The sequence below is a fragment of the Amphiprion ocellaris genome, chromosome 4 (assembly GCF_022539595.1).
Source record: "Amphiprion ocellaris isolate individual 3 ecotype Okinawa chromosome 4, ASM2253959v1, whole genome shotgun sequence".
NCBI lineage: Eukaryota > Metazoa > Chordata > Actinopteri > Pomacentridae > Amphiprion > Amphiprion ocellaris.
Window position 1 is genome coordinate 23,831,675 of NC_072769.1, and position 15,047 is coordinate 23,846,721.

Here is a 15,047-nt window from a genome sequence, read left to right on the forward strand (position 1 = left end):
AGTTGTCCTGAAGTTGAACAGTTGTCAGGAAAATGGTTATCTCCATGACAACTGATCAGACTCCATCCGCTGATTGAGACCAATAGATGGCAGAAGTAAAAATTAGCCACAAACACACAACAAACTCCTTCAAGGAGACAAGCACCAACTCCAGTCAGGCACAAAAAGACTAAAGTTAGATAGGATATCTACAGAGGTGCCAAATGTGTACACAAAATGACAGCTTTCAGTCTGGAGGTCCTTTAGACGTCTGTGCCCTGAGGCCTGTTGTCTCTTATTATACAAAAGAGCAACATTTTTGTTTAAGCTATGAATTCTCTGATCGAAGAATGGGTTATACTGAGCTATACACTTATGCTTTAACTTTATTAACAACGGCTGAAAATCTAATACTTTAGAGTTTCATATAAACACATTTTGGTCTATAAAAAAATATACACAGACACGATACACTACAGGATCACGCATACTATTTTACAAATTAGTTAAGTGCTAATAAAAAGAGTCGTTTTGACCTGTGTAAGATGGGAGGGTCTCGAACATTATCCCACACTATGTGAGTGGAATAAACCAAAGGTGAATTGACCAGGTCAACAGAGGGCAAACTGCAGCAGCGTACACTCACTACACAACCAGCACTCATTGCTGACACGCATACACACATGCACATACACTACACAATCTCACACACTCATTTAGTACTGAAGGCCACTCCATGTCCTGAAGACTTCTTGTTAAGAACAAAAGCTGCTGTGTTTAAGAACCGATAAAATACTCATGACTGGAGTTGGAGTTGGCTGTGATTTATATGACTGAGACAGAAGTCAGCAGTTAATAGAGATAGGAACAGTACAGAAAGATACATTTGAATCACAATGGGGAGGGTCTAATTTATCCGGGATCTTCTGATTGGAGGGATTGTGTGCCAAGAGGCTAAGGACATGCCTGTGCACCAACAAGAGGGCTGAGTTAAACGCAGCTCCTCTCCATCAGTTTTTCACCAATGAGATTGTTACACATTTTATTTTCAATAAATATACTCTTTATACTGTGAACTTCATCCATCGCTGGGAAGACGCCTTCAGATTAACACCTTTGTTCACTATAGTCCTCTGAACAGCAATGGTCCTTGATATCAAGCTACTTGGTATTGCAGAATAAACAACTTTAACTGAGAGAAGTTGCTTGTCTTCTATCTCAGAAAACAAACACGCTCAACAGACCTCACCATAATACTAAGGAGAGAATCCCAGCAAACTTAAGCAAGTCCCTCCCTTTGAGAAACTCTTTAGTGACGGGGGGAGAAAAATAATTCATTTGAATGGGAAGAAACTTACCTCAACTGGTTGGGTACCTGCAGATCAGAAACATGCAGCTCTGGAGTCAAAGATTCCTGCAAAGAGGACAAAACACAATCTACAGAAGAAGCAAGACACAATGTGCAGTGGCAGCATATAAATCTGGAGAAGTGCTCAATTCATCAGAGAAAGTCCTCCAGCAGTCTGGGCCTATAGCAGCTTAACTATGGGATATTTCAGGGTCACTGAGCAGCTCTAACTATAAGCTTTATCGCAAAGAAACGTTCAAAGCCCAGTCTTAAAAGTAAACAGAGTGTCTGTCTCCTGAACATAAACTCCACAACAGAGGGTCTGATAACTGAAGGCTGTGCAGCTCGTTCTGCTTTTAGAAGCTTTTGGAACCACAAGTAAACTTGCAGTCTAGGACCAAAGTACTCTCTTAGGATAATATTGCACAATAATGAAGCTTCAAGGATTTTAATTCTATACTGGATTTTATAGAACGCCAAGAGTAGTTCCACCATATTTAGGGTCCGAGCACCGACGGTGCGAAGACCCTATTGGAATGCTAGGGTTTATTATTAGGGTCCGAGCACCGACGGTGCGGAGGACCCTATTGGAATGCAAGGAATTATTTATTATTATTATTATTATTAGGGTCCGAGCACCACGAAGTGGTGCGAGGAACCTATTGAAACCCTAGGAATTATTATTAGGGTCCGAGCACCGAATGGTGCGAAGACCCTATTGAAATGCAAGGAATTATTTATTATTATTAGGGTCCGAGCACCGAATGGTGCGAAGACCCTATTGAAATGCAAGGAATTATTTATTATTAGGGTCCGAGCACCGAATGGTGCGAAGACCCTATTGGAATGCAAGGAATTATTATTATTTTTCTTTGTGCGACGGGGGAAATGCATTTTTGGCGACCTTATCATACCCCAAAACGCGTGAAAGTTGGCACACACATCAGGACTGGCGAAAAATTTGATATTTTGTGGGAGGTGCGCATGTATTTGCCAAAATGGCTCCATAGCACCCCCTACAAAGTTGCAAAAAGTGGTCATTAGGCCAACTGGCAGGATGTTTGAGCTACAGCTACAAAATTTTGTGTGCGTATTCAGCACATCAGGACACACGAAAAATTCAATTACAGCCACGCCCTAAACCCAACAGGAAGTCGGCCATCTTGAATTAGCTTTAAATTTTCTGAGATTAATAACTCAGCGGAGATAAGTCCGAGAGACGCCAAATTTGGCCAGTATATGCAACAGCCCTACCTGATGAAAAGTTATCAAAATGCTGTGCGAAAGTCAAAGGGCGTGGCCATGGCGGTCATCAAAAATATTGATCCTTTGCCATGAAACAGGAAGTGGTGCCTAACTTTCATGAACATGCTCCAATCTGCCTGAAATTTTACATGTGTGATCAGTGTCCAGCCCTGACGACATCCATGTGGTTATGTACATTGACAGTCATAGCGCCACCTTGTGGTAGCAGGAAATAGACATTTTTTTACACTTTGATGTACTATTCTTAGCAGGTTGATCAGATTCACCTCAAATGTGGTGACATAAGCCAGAACACATTGATGATGATTCCCAGAGAAAATGGCGAATCGTCGTCAAGGGGCGTGTCTGTGGCGGCGCGGCGAATTTCGATTTCTCACGATGAAAATTGAATTATTAATATTTCAGCTGGAAATGATCCAATCCGGACCAAACTTGATGTGATGGACACCAGTCCGGTTCTGAACACATCCACATTCATAAATTTAGAAATACTCATAGTGCCACCTATTGTCAACAGGAAGAAATTGTCATTACATTTGCATGTACCATTGCCTGAAACTTTGTCATATCATCCTGAAAATTGGTCAGCTCAGTGTTCCCCCCTTGACAATGCCACAGTGTGAAGATTTTGACAATTGATGAAATTCTGTTGCCGTGGCAATGCAATGTTGCCATGACAGACAAAATACTTTTTGACAGGTTAGGAACGCTCATATGCTCGCCAAAATATCTACACACATCAGGACTGCTGAAATATTTGATATTTTAGACGAATTGCACATGATTGTTGCAAAATGGCTCCATAGCGCCACCTGGAAAATTTCAAATATTTACTACGGGCCGTATGTGTGACCTACAGTTCTGAAACTTGGTAGGCATATGTAACTCGTCAAGACGCACAAAAATGTAATTGACACCCATGGCCAAAACCCAACAGGAAGTCGGCCATTTAGAATTATATGTCATATGTTTTGACGATTATGGGTCATTTTTAGACATTTTCAAAAGCTATAAACTCAAACAGGGTACCACTGAGAGAGCTGAAATTTGGCCAGGATGTACTCCAGGCATGGATGATCAAAAGTTATCAAAATGCTCCACAAAAGTCTGAGGGCGTGGAAATGGCGAGCCACGGAATGCGGCCATTTTGAAATATGATTCATATTTTGTCATTTTTGGACATTTTCAAAAATTATTAACTCAAACAGCGTAACGCTGAGAGAGCTCAAACTTGGTCAGGATGTACGCCAGTCATGGGTGATCAAATGTTATCAAAACGCTCCACAACAGTCTGAGGGCGTGGCCATGGTGACCACCAGAATTCGGCCATTTTGGATGTCTCGCCATGAAATAGGAAGTGCTGTCTAACTAGCGTGGACATGCATCAATCTGCCCCAAAATTTACATGTGTGATCAGGGTCCGACTCTAATCACATCCATAGGTCAATATACACTCACAGTAAGAGCGCCACCTGGCGGCCATTTTGAATGTCTCGCCATTAAACAGGAAGTGCTGTCTAATTAGCCTGTGCATGCTCCAATCTGCCTGAAATTTTACATGTATGATCAGAGTCTGGCCCTAATCACATCTTTGTGCCACTTGGCGGCCATTTTGGATTTCTCGCCATGAAACAGGAAGTGCTGTGTAACCAGCCTGTACATGTTCTAATCTGCCTGAAATTTTACATGTATGATCAGAGTCTGGCCCTAATCACATCTTTGCACCACCTGGCAGCCATTTTGGATTTCTCGCCATGAAACAGGAAGTGCTGTGTAAGTAGCCTGTACATGGTCCAATCTGCCTGAAACTTTACTCTCTCAGTTGCAGCGCCTCCTGGTGGATATGCGTGGGCCAGTTGGGCTGCTTGGATGTGAGGACCCGTCCAACGCTGCTTGCAGCTTTTATTGGTTTAGTGGTTGGAAGTCAATAAAACATTAGCGTCAGTCAAATTGAATGCGTCAGTGGATGGAAGTGGTGGTTGCCTTGTGCTGCTCTTCACTTCACTGCAGCTCCATGGCTCCATCTGCTGGACGGACAGAAGTGCAGCAGCTGATGGCAGCTTCTTTGACCTCACGCTGCTGTCAGACCCCAGATTAGGGTTTATTTCAGATATATATAATAGAAAATAGTAATTAAAAAATAAGCTGATGTTGTATTTTTGCAGCAGTGAGTTTTACAGGGTGAAGAGCAACCAGTCAAAGGTTATTACTGAGGATTTTAAATAAAAACATTCAGGCAAACAGTTAACATCATAGGGTGCCTGACATGTTTGTTTTTTTTCCGGGTCGATACAGATTTTTTTTCAAGGAGATCAATAACCAAGATTTGGAATCACTACACATTTGCAGAAAAAATAAAGTTTTTGAACAGCACATAAAGTTAAGTTAAAATTTAAATAATCACGAGTTGCAGCCTTTGCTTATTTATGTTTTACATGTTGAAGTTGTCCTTCAGTGTTTCACTGATCAGATTGTGCTGTGGGCAGGAACAAGATCAGAGGGAGGCAGCTGCAGCAGACCCAAAGTAGTTTCACATTCATTTATCTGGTCAGATTTCAGGGGGCTTTTTTTTTTTTTTTTTTTTTTAAAAGAAATGGGACCAATAATTGAAAACATGCTAAATATCAGATGGGATCATTGGTGTCACAGGACATCTGCAGACACAGGTCAAAGATTACAAGGAGTTTATTTAACAAATGAAACTAAAACCAACACAGAAAGGATAACTAAACCAAGGTGAAAACAAAAAGGGGAAACCAGACTAATTGTAAGAGAAAGGTTCTGGTTTCAAAGTCTCTGGTCTGGCAGAGAGCGGAAGAATGAAGAACCGGGCCTTCGTGGATTAAGGTGATTGAGAACAGGTGAATCAACCCCCACACCTATGAGAGAGATGGATGGATGGATGGATGGATGGATAGATAGGTAGGGAGGTAGATGGACCATAGATAGATGGATGGATAGGTAGATTCTGCAGTGGGGAAATTTTCAGTGTGGCAGTAGCAGATAGGAAAAAAGTAAAAAGAAAAGCAGCACTCAGTGCACAGATATAAATAGATGCTTTCTCCTTAGAGAAGAAATAGAAATGCTTGTAAAAAAAAAAAAAACCTTGTGAAATTGCACATATTGAGTTATTTACATTTTATTGCAGTTATTTCATGGGTGATCTGAACTACTGGGAGCAGGCTTGATTGAACACAGTCTGACTGCTGCAGGAAGGAAGGACCTCCTTCAAACATTGTGGGTGAAGCAGTCTGTCCCTGAAGGAGCTGCCGGTGATGGTCCTGTTTCCTGCAGGGGGTGGGAGATGTCCTCCATGATAGACAACAGCTTTGTCATCATCCTCCTGTCTAACACCAGCCCAGGACAGAGCTTGCTTTCTTAACCAGTTTCTTTAGTCTCTTCCTGTCTGCAGCCGCGATGCTGCTGCTCCAGCAGACCACTCCATACAGGATGGCTGATACCACCACACAACCATAAAAGGTCCTCAGAATTGCTCCCTGCACCCCGAAGGACCTCAGTTTCCTGAGCAGGTGAAGTCTGTTCTGACCTTTCTTACACTGTGCGTTGGTGTTCTATCTCTAGACATGTTTGAATGTCTTTATCAATAAATGGTCAAACACATGTTGAGTGTCAGCTCAGCTCTTTGTTCCACACATGTATATGTTCCTATGTGATTGGTGTCTTGCAGTCAGAGTGTAAAGAATTGAAGCTGTCAGAGGCTTTCTGTGGTGAAGAGGCTGCAGGACATCAGCTGCTCCAACAGGTGATGCCTTTGTTCTTTGGCTCCAACCAGAACCAGCAATAAATCAGCATGAGCTGCAGCTTATCCACCTCATAGAGTGTATAATAAAGAAACCAAGAGGTTTTAGTTGATAGCTGTCTCTAGTGAATGACCAGCAGTGTCTTGTTCAGGTTGTGAGGAGAAGTAAAAAGCTTACAGCAGCTGGTATTCCCAGGTAGTCTCCCATCCAAATACTAACCAGGCCCAACCCTGCTTAGCTTTGCAGATCAGATGAGATTGGGTGTATTCAGTCTCAGAAACAAACCTGCAATGTAAGTTCTGTACCTGACATGATTCAAATCTCCACTCACACCTTTTATTTGTCCTTTGATTGCTCCAGTACTGATTGATGCCATCATTTAAGCCAATTTACAACAACACCTTGTAGGAAATGTGGTGCAGAGGTAAGTTCTGTGCCTCACATGTTGAAGGTCCATGGTTCAAATCCCCACTCACACTTTTTATGTGTCCTTTGGATGCTCCAGTACTAATTGCTAGCATCATTTAAGCAAAGTTAGAGCAGCATCTTGTAGGACAGGTGGTGTAGAGGTAAGTTTTTTGCCTGGCATGTTGAAGGTCCCGAGTTGAAATCCACCTTAGTACCTTTATTATCTTCACCTCCTTAATAGTTTCGTGTACCATCATTTACGAAAACTAACAGTTACACCCAGTAGGAAGGATAGCGCAGTGGTAAGTTATCTGCCTGTCATCCAGGAGGTTTTTGGTTCGAATCCAGCCCAGGGCTCTTTTGACACTTTTTAAGATAAGATAAAGATAAGATAAAGTTCTTTATTTCTCCCCACTCCAGGGGAAATTTACATTGTTACAGCAGCTTTATTTACAATATATACATACTTTGGCTGTATGACAACCTCTTTCAACCATCATTACAACAGAGTCCACGAAGGACCTTGTGTGAAAGATAGCTCACACATAGGTTGTGTGTCTGTCATGTGGAGGGTCACGGTTCGAATCCCCACTGGGAACCTTGCGGAGGATGATATCGGAGTGGAAAGGTTGTGGTCTGTGGTGTGGAGTGTCAGTGGATTGGAGTTGAAGGGTGGTTCCAGGAAAATCAAGAAGTTGCCCGAAAAAGGTAAAGAGCGTAAAGAGCGTAAAGAGCGTAAAGAGCGTAAAGAGCGTAAAGAGCGTAAAGAGCGTAAAGAGCGTAAAGAGCGTAAAGAGCGTAAAGAGCGTAAAGAGCGTAAAGAGCGTAAAGAGCGTAAAGAGCGTAAAGAGCGTAAAGAGCGTAAAGAGCGTAAAGAGCGTAAAGAGCGTAAAGAGCGTAAAGAGCGTAAAGAGCGTAAAGAGCGTAAAGAGCGTAAAGAGCGTAAAGAGCGTAAAGAGCGTAAAGAGCGTAAAGAGCGTAAAGAGCGTAAAGAGCGTAAAGAGCGTAAAGTTTTTATTCTTATTCTTAACTGTCTTTCAAGAAGATTTTTGGCGAATTTTGCCCAAATGTGAAAAAAAAGCTTGAGCAGAGTGGGGGATTGAACCTGCACTCTCCAGGTTCCAAACCACCATCACTACCTCTGGACTACCGGTCCTACATACCCAAATACAGGCTTTTCTTCTATTCGTCAAGGCGGTGACATCAACACTGAAAGAAAAAAAAAACAATCCACAAAATCAAAAAAAGAACATAATCTACCTACAACTTTTAAAGAACACGCTAAAAAACACAATACTAAAAAGTCACACTCTTCTCCTCATCACTCATTTTTACATTTTAACACAATTTCAAAGCCACACAAATCACATTCTTCATGTCAAATCACTTCTCTTCACTACAAATGGGAGAGAACAGCAAACAAATAAAATACAACTTATGGCTTAAATATCTTCAAAATCTCTTTGCTATTCCTCTACATTCAAATTCCTCAACACCACTCAACAATCACCTGCAGGATCTCTTACTTCTTTCTTAGCTCTGACAAAACATCTTCAAGACTCTGAGAAGACAACTCATTTTCAACACATTTGCTGCTTCGTCTAAGTGTCCACACACATCTCCAGTCATCCACAGGCCTCACCACTGATCAGCTGCACAAACTTACATGTTAAACTTCTCCAAAGATAAAATACAGGCCCTTCTGTCTGATCACAACTTTTACTGGTGGCTCATATTTCAAGTTCATTTCCTTGCAAAGTCTTTATTTTGGATTAAAGTGGGATCTGTGACCAGGCAGATCACTTGTTTATTCTTAGCATTTGGATTTCACTGACATTCCTGTCATGTAGAAAAATAGAAATATCTTTGCATTGATTCAGCTAAACTAACTGCAGACACTGAGAGGCGTAAAGTTCAACAAATGCTGTTTTTATTTACTTCACTGGTGACATCAGTAGATGCTTGCAGTGAAACCACCACTGCAAATATTTATGCATTAAAGTATCACAACTGAAAACTCCCTACAAACGTCCACTTCTAACACCACAAACATTGTCCAGAGGAAATGATATTAGCTGAACATAAAAACATGTAAAACAGCTCTGATGCTTTCATCCTGAGCTCCACTCAAACATTTCACTGTGCAGCAGCTCAGCAGTTTGTTTAAGAAAAGCATTTAGGTTCAATCTGTGAAGCCCAAAACCCACCAGCTTTGAAAAATGACACCATTTACCAGAGTCACAAACTGTAAAAACAGAAGGAATTGTTGGATTTTCTATGTGAATGTGTCGCCTCTCTAGTTAACTCACCCGGTTACGTCTCCATCCTGACGCTGCTCTGCTGGACCGGAGCTTCTGGACCAGCCGGGTGGACCTTCCTTCACAGATCTTCCCGGTGGGAGTGATTCTGAGTCGGCCTTGGTTGACTGCAAACTCCTTAAAATGGACACATGAGAGGAAATCGTGGACAAATCGATACAACAGCTTGTTCGGTTTGTCCTGTTCTTAAATGGGTAGAAAACTGCTGAGAGCTCTCAGTTCAATTCAATTTTCAATTCAATTTTATTTATATAGCGCCAATTACAGTCAAATTGTCTCGAGACGCTTTACAGAACCCATATGCCTGACCCCCAGAGCAAGCCAAAAGGCGACAGTGGCAAGGAAAACACCCTTTTAACAGGGAAAAAAACCTCGAGCAGAACCCGGCTCTAATGTGGGGGGACCCATCTGCCTGCTGGCCGGGCGGGTTGAGAGGGACAGAAGAGGTAGAAAGGTAGAGATAGAGGGGTAGAGGTAGAGATAGAGGGGTAGAGGTAGAGATAGAGGGATACAGATAGAGGGGTAGAGATAGAGAGGTGGGGGGGTGGGACACAAGGACCATAAAACACAGCCACTTTCACCAGAGCTGTTTCTGTGCTATGATGCACTCTGAAGCCTGACTGAAACTCTTCAAACAAGCTATTCCTTTGTAAATGTTCACATAATTGATTTGCAACTGTTCTTTCCAGAATTTTGGAGAGAAATGGGAGGTTGGAAACTGGTCTATAGTTGGCTAAAACATCTGGATCTAGAGTGGGCTTTTTAAGTAAAGGTTTGATTACAGCAACCTTGAAAGCCTGTGGTACATAACCTGTTACTAGAGAGAGATTAATCAGATCTAACATTGAGGAATCAGCTCTGACAGAGTGTTGCTCTGACTCCATGTGTGACTGAGGCTGGAGTGAACAGAGCTGCTGCTGCTCAGCTGCAGCTTCTTATTAGCACAACAACAGACGCTGCGTTCACTACGTCTGTGGGTGTGGAGCTGATAAAGAGGATCTTCACCACTGACCTGAGCTGCTGCCACACGGTGAGACGTCCAACAGAGTCACTGAGCAGCTGATGATGAAGAAGATGAAGGCTTCAGGAGGAGGTGGAGGAGGAGAAGCTGCAGGGCCACATGAGACACTGAAGAGACAAACCAGAAATGATTCACACACTAGACATGAAGAAAAGAAAACATCAGAGAGTGTAAAATACAAGAATGAGTCCTGAACATCACTGGTGATGAAGCTCGAGGCAGAAAAACTCAAACACAAACTGCCTCAACAACAAGTTCATTTCTATGGTCAAACTGAGAGCAAGAATTCCTGGAATATTTAGTAAATCTAAACTGTATTTCTGAAATTTAATCCAGACAGGAGAAATATTGTGCATTTTAATATTCGTGTGTGCTGTCCCGATAAGCGGCTGGTGAAGGACTTTCTAAGTCTTATTGCCTCTTTTAATGTGGTTCAGTGTGTGTCGGGTCCCACACATGAACACGGACACACGTTAGACCTGGTTCTGTCTTATGGATTGTATGTGTCGAATATTGAGATCGGTGATAACGTATTCTCTGATCATAAGCCTGTGATTTTTAATGTCAGCTTTCCGTGTGCTGGTCTTAAATCCTTAAATCCTTAATATTAAATTATGAAAATATGTAAAATTTAATATCCATGTTTTGGTTCATTGCTACTGTCAGGACCTTCCTCCGTAACCCTAACCCTACCCCTAGACTTTCTATTGGATGAATACACTTTTAAAAGCACATAACATGTGTGTCCATATAGCTCAACGGGTTAAGCCCCTCACGCATGTACTAGGTCCCCAACGTTAAGGCCCGGGTTCGATTCCCGTTCGCAACCCCGTGCTGTATGACTTGTCCTCATTCTTATTTCTACCCCGTTGTCTGCCTGTCTCTCACTACACCTATCGATCAAATAAGTGAAATAGACTACAACACTTATTTACAAAGTTACATCTTTAGTTATTAAATAAACTTCTTAAATTACTTCGACTTTTATATTTTCCTACTTTATAAATGTTTTCTTGTCTCAAATTTTTCCCTTTGATTTATTGGCATTTTGTTATGTCGTTTCTTTCTTGATTCTTCTTCTTCTGACAACATTTTAACCCCAACCAGGGGTGTATTGGCCATCTGACGTACCGGGCGATGCCCGGTGGGCCGAAGCACATTTTTGGGCCGGCACAGGGGGTGTCATAATTTAACCATCATATATAAATATAAATCCTTTTTGTCGATCGCGACGGCCCATTGGTTGATTTTCTTGAAGGACATTGGACTAATCCAATGAAATCTCTCAGCCCTCCTCGGCCCGCCCCTCCCCGGCCTCTTGACCAAAGTCATCAAATTTTGCCGTTTGAGTTGGCCGGAAGTGGAGAGGAGCAAAGATGGAGAAACGGCCCAAACGAAAGGGGGGCGCTGAAAAATTGCGCGAATAAACGCTTAAAAGCCTGCAAGTCGATGCAGCAAAATGCTGCTAAATAAGTGACATGTTTGCCGTTGCTTCCACTACTTCACCTGCGGCAGCGACTGCTGCTGCCATGATAGAAAAAGAAGCCGAAATTCAGGGGGAGTCTGAGGAAAAGTAGTAGGAGGAGAAGGAGGAGGAGGACGGAGGGAGAGACGTGACACAGCAGGGACAGATCGACGAGCTCACATTAGCTTTAAAACTATACCTTAACTGATTCCAGCTCTTTTTCTTTTCTTGATCATCTATGCATCTCTCTCTCTATCTTTCTCTCTCTCAATCTCTCTCTTCATACTTTAAGGTTCCATTTTGGTGAAGAGCTCCACTTTAAATTCAAGTTGCTAATTTTGACAGTTTGTAATAAAATTTTAAATAAAGTCCCTGTGAGAAGTGACAGAGTGTATCTTTTTTTTTTTTTTTACATGGTTACTCTCTTCCACGTAGGCTGCTGCATTTCTTTTTTTTTTTTTTTTGGAAACAATACAATGTGCACATATATCCTCTGCTATGTCGTATGGCTTGGCATATTGTATAAATAATCATGGTGGGCCACCATGACCAAAAATGCCAGGGCCATATTTTGATCCCAGTCCAGCCCTGGCGCCACCTTGTGGTAGCAAGAAATAGACATTTTTTACATTTTGATGTACTATTCTTAGCACGTTGACCAGAATCACTTCAAATGTGCTGACATAAGCCTGAACACATTGATGATGATCCCCAGAGAAAATGGCGACTCGTTGTCAAGGGGCGTGTCTGTGGCGGCGCGGCGAATTTCGATTTCTCGCCATGAAAATTGAATTATTAATATCTCAGCTGGAAATGATCCAATCTGGACCAAACTTGATGTGATGGACACCAGTCAGGTTCTGAACACATCCACATTCATAAATTTAGAAATACTCATAGCGCCACCTATTGGCAACAGGAAGAAATTGTCATTACATTTGCACATGCCATTGCCAGAAACTTTGTCATATCATTCAGAAAATTGGTCAGGTGACTGGTTACACCTAGACGATGCCACAGTGTGAAGATTTTGACGATTCATAAAACGCTGTTGCCGTGGCAACGTATCGTTGCCAGAATAAACAAAGTACTTTTTGACAGGTTAAAAACTGTCATATGCTCGCCAAAATTGCCACACTCATCAGGACTGCTGAGATATTTGATATTTTAGATGAATTGCACATGACTGTTGCAAAATGGCTCCATAGCGCCACCTGGAAATTTTCAAACAGTTACTATGGCCAGTACGTTTTAGCCACAATCATGAAACTTGGTAGGCATATGTAACTCGTCAAGACACACAAAAATGTAATTGACACCCATGCCCAAAACCCAACAGGAAGTCGGCCATTTTGAATTATATGTCATATGTTTTGACGATTTTGGGTCATTTTTAGACATTTTCAAAAGCTATAAACTCAAACAGGGTAACACCGAGAGAGCTGAAATTTGACCAGGATGTACTCCAGGCATGGGTGATCAAAAGTTATCAAAATGCTCACCTTAAGTCTGAGGGCGTGGCCATGGCGGCCTCGTGAATTTTGGTGCTTCGCCATGAAACATCAACTGCTGTGTAACTGCCCTAAACATGCTCCAATCTGCCTCAAACTTTACATGTGTGATCAGAGTCCAGTCCTGATCACATCCATAGGCCGACATAAATTCTCGGTCGCAGCGCCACCTGGTGGATGGAAGGAAATGCTCTATAACTAGCCTGTACATGGTCCGATCTGCCTGAAATTTTACATGTGTGATCAGAGTCTGACCCTGATCACATCCATAGGCCAATATACACTCTCGGTCGCAGCGCCACCTGGTGGATGGACAGGAAAAGCTCTATAAGTAGCCTGAACATGCTCCAATCTGCCTGAAATTTTACACGTGTGATCAGAGTCCAGCCCTCATCGCATCCGTAGGCCGACATGCACTCTCGGTCGCAGCGCCACCTGGTGGACGTGCATGGTAGTGATGGGATGATGATGCCTCAAGGAGTGTACTGACACACTACCCAAACTGTGTTGGCACTGTATTGACACTGTGTTGGTCACTCAATAGTGACCTCTGCAGTAGATCTAAAATCATTGCAGGTAAAAAAAAATAAAATAAGATGGAAAAGCTTACATGCTGCAAACCCAACATCAGCCTGTGAAATAATATTTAATCTTTATTTAATTGCTAGTCTTTTACTGAAAATATGATCTCATCATTGTTTAATTTCATTTGCTCAATTTGTTTGCTGAGTTGAAGTTGTTTATGAGAAGAGTTTTAAATTTGCTTTGTTTGTGTAAATGCTAAAATGAGTTGGTATGTAAAATATAGCAAATTTGTCTACAATAAAATTCAGAGTTCCAATTTTTAACTTATGTATGGATTTTTTTTAACTTAAGTGTTCAATCATACGAAATAACAGACTAAAAATGGATTCATTCATACACTTTTATTGAGGTTTTTGAAGTTTTTGTAGTGTCTTTGCTCCAAAGACGATTTCTCTTCTTGGACACCAGTTCCCCTGCCTTAGAAAAAACTCTCTCACAGGGTACAGATGAGGATGGTGTGCATAAAAATTTAAGTGCGAGTTGATACAGGTGTGGATATGTTTTCTGGTTATTTTTCCAATATTGTAACGGATCTTGTGCTCTGGGTGTGTTGGTTTCAGCCAGGTAGCGTTGGACTTCAACTATGGAATCAGCTGTAGTATTCGAGGTCGAGTTGTTCTCCTCAACCTCCATATCCAGAGGTTTCCAGAGATTGTGCCCTAACAAATATTTTAGAAATAATTCTGTTAGTTGTTAGTTTATTATTACATGACAAACTGCAACAGAAATATACAAACAAACACAAAAAAATATGTGTTTTCAGTCTTTGATGATCATGTTGACCACAGCCTCATCCACTGCTTGCTTGTTAGGAACTGCAAGCAAAACGGAAATATTTTGTTTAAAGCTTCTTAAAGGACTGTAATTTTTACCAACAATATTACAGAGTAACATGAAGCCTTTTGTGTGTAATAAACTATTTTTGGAAATTCAAATTTTTGAGAATTTCAACATACCCGGGGTACTCACACGAGTATCTGCCAATTCTTCATTGCCATGCCGAGCTCTATAATGCCTCAGCATTGATGAAGTGCTCTTATTGATGTAAGATAGCTCTGTGGAGCAGAGCCGACACTTCACCTACAATAAAATAAGAAGTTAATCTATCTGAAAACAATCAAACCTCTTACAGAAAAGAGTAGAAACATATTTAATTTAAAAAAACTAACAGTAAACAATGCCCAAATGAGAAAAAGATTTACCTTATTTGCCGTCAAAAGATCAAAATGATTCCAGACTGGGGAAAACTTCTTCTTATTGGAACGATCCATGGAGTCAGAAGTTGAACAAGGTGAGGTCAAACAGACACAGCAACAATACATGTCAATACAGTTTGTTTCCTTTTAAACACAATTTGGCGCAGCACATCCAATCGACACACTTTC

The 15,047-nt window shown here is 41.6% G+C and overlaps 2 long non-coding RNA genes across 3 annotated transcripts; both read right to left on the reverse strand.

Annotated features, from left to right (window-relative positions):
• Window positions 1-542: 542 nt before the first annotated feature.
• Window positions 543-13,316, reverse strand: LOC129348690 (uncharacterized). Of its 2 annotated transcripts, XR_008601327.1 has the most exons (4): window positions 10,093-13,316; window positions 9,072-9,197; window positions 7,926-7,971; window positions 543-1,393 (listed from the first exon to the last, which is right to left on the reverse strand). It is a non-coding gene; the product is annotated as an uncharacterized LOC129348690 (long non-coding RNA). The 2 variants fall into 2 exon arrangements; XR_008601326.1 differs by lacking the exon at window positions 543-1,393 and having other exon boundaries at window positions 7,762-7,971.
• A 668-nt stretch (window positions 13,317-13,984) lies between these two features.
• LOC118471595 (uncharacterized) lies at window positions 13,985-15,042 on the reverse strand. The gene is made up of 3 exons (XR_004848932.2): window positions 14,865-15,042; window positions 14,619-14,742; window positions 13,985-14,477 (listed from the first exon to the last, which is right to left on the reverse strand). It is a non-coding gene; the product is annotated as an uncharacterized LOC118471595 (long non-coding RNA).
• Window positions 15,043-15,047: the final 5 nt, after the last annotated feature.